The sequence below is a fragment of the Aythya ferina genome (assembly GCF_964211825.1).
Source record: "Aythya ferina genome assembly, chromosome: 1".
NCBI classification, from domain to species: Eukaryota; Metazoa; Chordata; class Aves; order Anseriformes; family Anatidae; genus Aythya; species Aythya ferina.
The window spans coordinates 130,294,817-130,302,215 of NC_140296.1; the positions used below are offsets into that span (position 1 = coordinate 130,294,817).

Consider the following 7,399-nt stretch of genomic DNA (forward strand, 5'->3'; position numbering starts at 1 on the left):
AAAATGCATTAGAGATTACCTTCTGCAGCATATCCTATTTTACAAAATAGTTCATACATTTCATACATTCATACAAATAGTTCATACATTTGTGGACAAAATCAAAGGATAACAGTTGAAGAAATTTTGACTCTTCTTCTAGTTTTAGTTCTTGATCTTTTCCTATGTTTGTGTTGCCAAGACACTAATAATTAAACCTCAGAGACTGCATGAAAATGGAATTCCCAACCCAAGAAAAATGCTGAAAAGCCAAAACTTGCCTTTTTTTTTTTTTTTTTTTTTTTTTTTTTTTACATTTTCCTTCAAAGACAGCTTTACTTTGGAAATTCCATTTTTTTTCCCAAGGCAGAAGCAATCTGCAAAAAAATATGCTCCTCAGTTTTTTTGGCTCCTGCTCACCCAGCTGGCAGGATGCTAAGCTCCCAAAATTTGGAGAAACACAGAAGCCACGTAGCAAGCCTACTGGGGAAACTGGTGGACCACAGGAAAGAAAACAGGCAACTCCCCCACCCAAACTGCAGGCACCAGCCAATGGGAGACTAATTATACTGGGGATGGGAGAAGTTGCAAGGAAGGCAGCCTGTAGGTAAGCTACAGGCCCATGACAGATTTTGTTATATGAGAATCTAGAGATAATCCATTGACTGGGCTGTAAAGTTGGTTGAAGTCTCCAGTCTATCAAAAATTGTGGCAGGAATATAGGCTGGCCAGTCCACATATACAGGTTATGTCAGACATTGTAAAGCTAGAGTGTTGAGACAGCTCTTGGTGTAAAGTACTGGTATGATGAGAAACTCCTCTCCCAATGACCTCACAAAATACAGTGTTTTACATTTACCTGAGATGTATTTATTATGTATACATAGGAATGCACAGAGCTTGAGCAATACAATGGTCTTTCTTACATCTGCCACCCTATCAAATGAATTTTTATCATAGAAATCATTCAGAGTTCATCACTGGTGGGGAGCCTGTTCATTGAAGCTCATTATTGTTCTAATGAATTACAGGCAAGAGCTGTAAGTGATTGCATTATAATAGTCAGACTCAGCCATCCAATGAAAATTTAATTACAGAGTACAGGGACATGACAAAAAAATCCATGCCTGTATTCTGGAATGCAACCTCCCCAGCCCCAGCTGGCTACTGAAAGTCTTCATGCAATTATGCTTTCTCTTAATCACACCCATTTTTTAAGAAATGAAACAGGAACTGAAGTACACAGCAGCTATAACAGCTCCTTTGCCTGCCCCCCTGCAGGCAAATCCAAAAATCTTTTGTTTGCTCTTTGGGTGATCCACGTACCCAAAATCTGGTAAGCATTTCTGAGAATATCCCACTCCTGGTAAGTAGGAAGGATGGGATCCTACAAGGCTGACATAAAATAACTGACATCAGCAGTTATACCAATTTAATGCAAATGAGGATCCCCTCTTTATGCTTACAGGAAAAGATCCAAAGCCATCCTACTATTTTTATTTTAAATCGCTGCTGCAGAGATTTTGCCTTAAGTCTCCTTTCTCCTGTAAAACATCACATAAAATAATTGATTACTATAAGAAATTAGTAGTTTGCTCTTTCAGTAGGGTCCACACTAACACCTGTCTTGGTGCTAATGACATAATGTCTAATGAGAATGACTCCCAGACATGAACCTGAGGCTCATGTGGCCATAAAGGAGCCCAAAGGCCTCCTGCAATAGTTTCTCCTTGTCTGCCAACTCCATTTTACAACCATGGAAGAACCCCCCACACACACAGACCTGTGCTGCAATAATTGGGTTATAAACCAACATAACCTGATCGTCAGTGAAAGAATCTTCTTAGCAGGCAGTACTGTGCTGAAGATGACAACTACCAGTATCATGTACTCCTTAGATAATAACATGAAGAGACTGAAAAAGGAGAGATCTGGTGCCATTAAAACAATCTCTGAACTGAGAGAAAAGATGGCACTGACATTTACTGAAAACCAATTTATTGCTTAGTCAGTAACTACGATCTCTATGCATTAAAACAAACTTTGTTAACAGTTGTGAAAATAACCCTAACCTTGTTTATGCAGTGCTATAAAGTTATTTCCTACACTACAATCATTTTTCCCTTTTGTGCTTCTTTAAGATGCCACTGTGAAAAAGTAAAAATTTCTAAGAATTTTTGAACTTTTTCAAAATTTTATTGACATCCCTTTGGGAGATTTATGGAAGATTTTGCCAGAGAAGTTTAAGAACAATTACTGAATATGTCATCTTAAATATCCATGACACCTTTTTTTCAGCAGTCTTTATAAGAAAATAAATAATTTTACCTTACCCTTGGGGTGCTCTAGAGAAAGACCTTTTTGCCCTTGAGACAGGGGTAATAAATAGGGAAGAACAGAGTCAGTAACTGTGCAAAGAAAGTCCACTGTTCCCCTCAGTGAATCATCTAGGAGTCTGAATTTCTTCACTTCCCTTAAAAAAATTTCTCTTCACATAACATCAGACTGTTGCTAAAGTTATACTGCAGTCTAATGAGATAACATAATTGCTAACACATGCCTCCAAATCATATACTGTGATTAAAGCTGAGTATGTTGTATGAGCACATTATGGATTGTACATCTGATATTAGCAGGGCAGCGTTTTTAAAATATATAGCCAACACATCCTTTCTGCTGTTTTCAGTTTATTCTCCTTTATATATGCACAAAAATGCCCTCCTGCACAGAGTTCACATTAGCTATTTCTGTGGGCACATGACTGGTTGGACTATTTGACAACACATATTCACAATAGGGACATTTCCCAGTGGAGTATCAACAATGTTCAGAATTAAATCACATCTGTTTAATATTGCACTTGTCCTAGTCTTCAGACTGCAAATACAAATCTACTGAATTAAAGTCACTATGGTGTTACCTAATGAAATGGGCACACCAGAAAACATCTGTAACCATGAGTGACAGTACAGACAGCATCTGGAAATGGGGAAGGTATTACTGATGTACCTTATCATCAGATCCCCCTGGAAAGGGCTTCTGTGTTTTGTACTAAAGTAGCCAAATGCCTATGCCTGATTCTTTTTTCCAGCTGATGCATAATTATAAATAGTATGTTACTTTAAATATCAGAGTTTTTAAACATATGTATTTTTACAAATTAATGTCTGGTAATAACTGGATGTCAGAGGTATATTACAAAAGTCAAGACTAGCATCATCCAACTCAGATGAGAGCTGCTTTATCACAGGCTGGAGGTGGCTGGGCTTCAGCTGCAGCTTTGCTGCAATCACTTACAAATGTCAAATGATTGAGGAGGAGTCAGAGAAGGAGGATTTTTTTTTTTCACTTCAAATGCAAGTATTCATGAAAAAAAAAAAAAAATCATAAAAGCCAGCACAACATTTCTGCTTTCAGAGAAAGTTCTGGCCTGGTTTGGGGTCCTTCTAAAGGGTTAGGATCTGGTGATGTCTGATCCCAGATGAATTTTTCACAGTATGAGCATTACAGATAGGCATGGAAGAGGACAGGAAACAAGGGCTCTTACAGGAAGTTCCTCTTGCTCAGATTATGAGACCTTGCTGGTGGTGGACTAACCCTTCTAGGGTTTCTTCTTATGGTGCCTTCTAAGATTTTTGTTTCCCTAGAGCCTATGTCCTGCCTTCTCAGCCCAGGAAGCTTCCTCACTCACTGCCTGGGCCCAGGGACCCTTCTAGGCCCTTCTCAGCTCTAATATGTTGCTGAAAAGAAGAGAGAAAAAGAGACCGGCCAGGGTGGAGAAGAAGCCGAGGCAGTGAAATTGAAGGGAAGTGGTAAGGTCCATAGGAGCCCACAAATGAGAGTTTGGCCAGAAGAAGAGCATGAACTTATCACCAGCACTACAGCGATCCTATCAGTGCCTGATAGTTTAGCATTACACACATAAAGCACTGCAACTCTGACATGGCACAGGCTTAATGCTCATCAACATTCCTTCATAAGAATCCTCAGAGGATAACAAGAAGAAATAAACAGGTGGTTCCACCTCATGTAGATGTTAACATGAAGATTACTGGAGAAAGGCTGTTCAGCAAAAACACAATTCAGTAGGCATGCTGTGCCTTGACAGAAGTGAAACTGATATTCCAGTCCAGAAGAAAATGAGTTTGGACCCCTAAGCCAGTACCCCACAGCAGGATTTATCACAAGCCATGAGACCTGTTCAACACCATGTGCTTTGTCATTCCCTCTGCTTCTGCCCCCTGTGGATGCTAGCACTCTGCATTTATCAAGTACAGCTTTCCAGGTGTCCTGGTCTCCATCTTTACAATTAAATCCTAATTAAAACACACAGAATTCCTGGCTGCTGGTTTTCTCTTCTAGCCCCAGAGGATGGCAGAGACCACATACTTAGCTCTGTGGCTGGGACAGCGCTGATAGTTTGCTTTGTTACTGCTGTCCATAAAGCCTGTCAAAACTGGTTATACTTTGGATATCAGCTGGATATGTTAGATATGTATGTGTCAGGCAACCCTCATAAAAGGCAAGTGAGATAAGGAGCAAATGAATACACATTTGAGCATACTGAATACACTGAAATCATAAAACAGCGGTCTATGTTAATGGTATACAAACAGAAGCAGACTTATTTGAATTCTATCAGATGATGCCACATAGCTTAAAAGATATCGAAGAGCTCTTTTGAGCTATGAAAGAAATGTTTTGAATCCATACAGTTAAAAAACCTTTACTGTGTCGGTATTTAACATGAGAGATAACAAAGGTATGTGGACTGTTAAAGTAGCATTTTCCACTAGCATAAGAGAATCTTAAATTTGGATGACTTTCATATCAATCAGACTCTACAAGTTGGTTGTGATCCCAAACAGTGTATTTTAGTAAGTGAACCACTTCACTTTATATACTAGAGCAATTAATTATCCTTTTAACAAAATTGATTGTAGCAAGAGCACACTTTTTCCCCCGGGAAAAAAAAAATATATAATAATTTAACCAATTAAAATCAAGGAACTAATAAAATCCAGCATTAATTAACATGCAAAATGTTTTGCTCTTTTAATATGATCTGTTCTAATTCTACTGAAAAAGCAGTACAGAGGAAGTAACCTCTTTGCTATATCTGGCAGGGAAAAAGAGAAATAAAAGAATATAGAAAGGGATGAATGAATTTTTTTTTTAATGTAGATACGGCACAGTAGTGATAATTTAACTTGGTTCTAAGTACACTGGGCAATAAATGGCCTCATAAATGTGGTGGGTAAACTCTGAGGATATAGCAAGGAGCCATTTATTGCCTTGTAACCTCAACGGCAAACTAAAATTATCTCCTAAATAACAGATTTTCAAGTTTCACTGAATTATTGTGTAACAGAGGGGTAATAACTTCCCTGTATCTCTCCCCTGGTTACCAGTAAAATGAACAGCACAAATTAGTTCCAGGTAATGTTAGGTGTCACTATTTTTGGCAATTTCAACCTTGAAAACTTTTCCAAGGTAATGAAAGTGAAACCCAGGCTGGATTTAGGGTTCATATGCTGACAACCTATTCAACTTTCCAGAAAAAAAAAAAAAAAAAGTTAAAAAAAAAAAAAAGTTATTGCTACCTTCTGATGAGACTCCGTATAGAAATTCAGCTTTGTATCCCCTGGCATTTATGCTGTGGGGCACCATGACTCTGCAGGATAACATGTGATGCTGACCGGTGGCATCCGAGCTTCAGCAGCTTTGGGGGTATCGCTGCTGGTGCAGTTCGTTTTCAGGCTGGCAAAATCAGCCTGAAAACTCCATGAGGCTGTCACCTCCTCAGGCTGTGACCATGCAGGTCTCTGGGGCAGGGCTGAAGCTGCACAAGGTGCCCCTGCAGACCAAGCACCTCTGAGGTTCCCCCAGCGGCTTGCGTTCAGGTGTGGTGAATGAGGAGATCAGCTAAAGAACACTGAGAGAGAGATGTGTTTTTAGGGAGGTGGGAGCGGGGGGGGGGAATTTCTGCAAAAAGACAGAAACAACTGATGTAGGATTATACAAGCATTCACAGACTACTTATGTAGGTATATTAAGTTCAGGTGGTCTAAATGTTTCTAATCAAGGTCCTCTCCCCCTTTCCTTTACACAGATACTGCTGTATGCACTAATGGAAACAGTACTCTCATGCACATTTCTGAGCTAGCAAAGCCTAGCTCAAGTTTTGGAAGAAGATTTATCTTACCCAAGCTATGTCACCTGTCAATGTATACAGAGAATTTGAATGAGTCTTCGGAATTGTTAAGCTACCTACACCTGCCAGGATTTTTACATCTCACTAGAACTGGCATTGTAACTAGTAGTTAACTGGTCTTACAAGGTTTCTATATATGGAAAATACCAACAAACAGCATAAAAGGGTAGAACAAAACGTTCTTTGTCAAACACAAGTTCAAGTTTGCACTCAGAAATACACAAAGATCTATAATAATAATATTTATCCATTACTTATCTAGTATCTTAGACATTTTACAATGAAACAAACAGATAAAATAATTCCCAAGTTACAAAACAGTCCAAGTTAATATAAAACCATAAATAAAATTGAGATACAATGCCAAGAGCTTTTTGGAATGGAGATTTTTTTATTTATTTCAAAACAACTAATGCTGTGTTGATTTGCAGGTCAAAAAGTCATATAGGCAAAAATACTGGCAATGCATCAAGTGCTCCTGAATATGCCAACTGTCCCATCTCATTCTTAAAGAGATAAATATTCATAGAAAACAATTTTTGCACTTTAAGACGTTCTTGGCAGCAGAGGAAATTGTAGGCCTATCTGAATAAGGAGGTAAACCAACAAGCAGGTAAATTCCTGATGCTGGGAATGAGCGTGTGGATCAGATGGAATGCAAATCTAATTGGGCTTCCCAAGCTTCAATCGCTGCTATGTGAACAATCACCAAATACACTGTGTTTTTCACATGGCCTGCATGGATTCTGGAGAGAAAGCAAGGCCAGATAGGCAGCATAGGTCTGGTAGGATAAGGGAAAGACGCCTAGCCTGAGGCTTTGGCAAGGAGAAAACCATCTGTGAGCTGAATGTGCTGCTTCTGTTCAGAGGATCAGACTCTTCTCTAAGTTTTATATATATAGCAATTATGCTAAGAAAATACGCTGACTCCATGACTCCTTTTTTTTTTTTTTTTTTAGCCAAGTAGAAACCAATTTTCAAAGCCCAAAATAATGTTTGTTAATTAGTCTAGAAAGGAAAAGTATAATGGTCAGAGGTTACGAAAAATGTCTAGAAAAAAAAGTTCTTCAAAAGCCTGGAAGTCAAAAGCTACCTTCATAAAATTGAAGTCCAGCTTTCCTGGAATTACACGGCATAGTCTTGGCATATCTGAGTTTCTTGCAAAGCTGTTGTAGAGATGCTTTTCAGACCTTTTCTAAAAAAGCA

At 38.7% G+C, this 7,399-nt stretch overlaps 1 long non-coding RNA gene across 1 annotated transcript in view; it reads right to left on the reverse strand.

Annotated features, from left to right (window-relative positions):
- LOC311431651 overlaps positions 1 to 5,910 on the reverse strand; it is a 116,321-nt gene extending 110,411 nt beyond the window's left edge. Inside the window, exon 1 of the long non-coding RNA XR_014689569.1 lies at positions 5,583 to 5,910. This is a non-coding gene — a long non-coding RNA (uncharacterized lncRNA). The remainder of the gene's footprint in view (positions 1 to 5,582) is intronic.
- Positions 5,911 to 7,399: the final 1,489 nt, after the last annotated feature.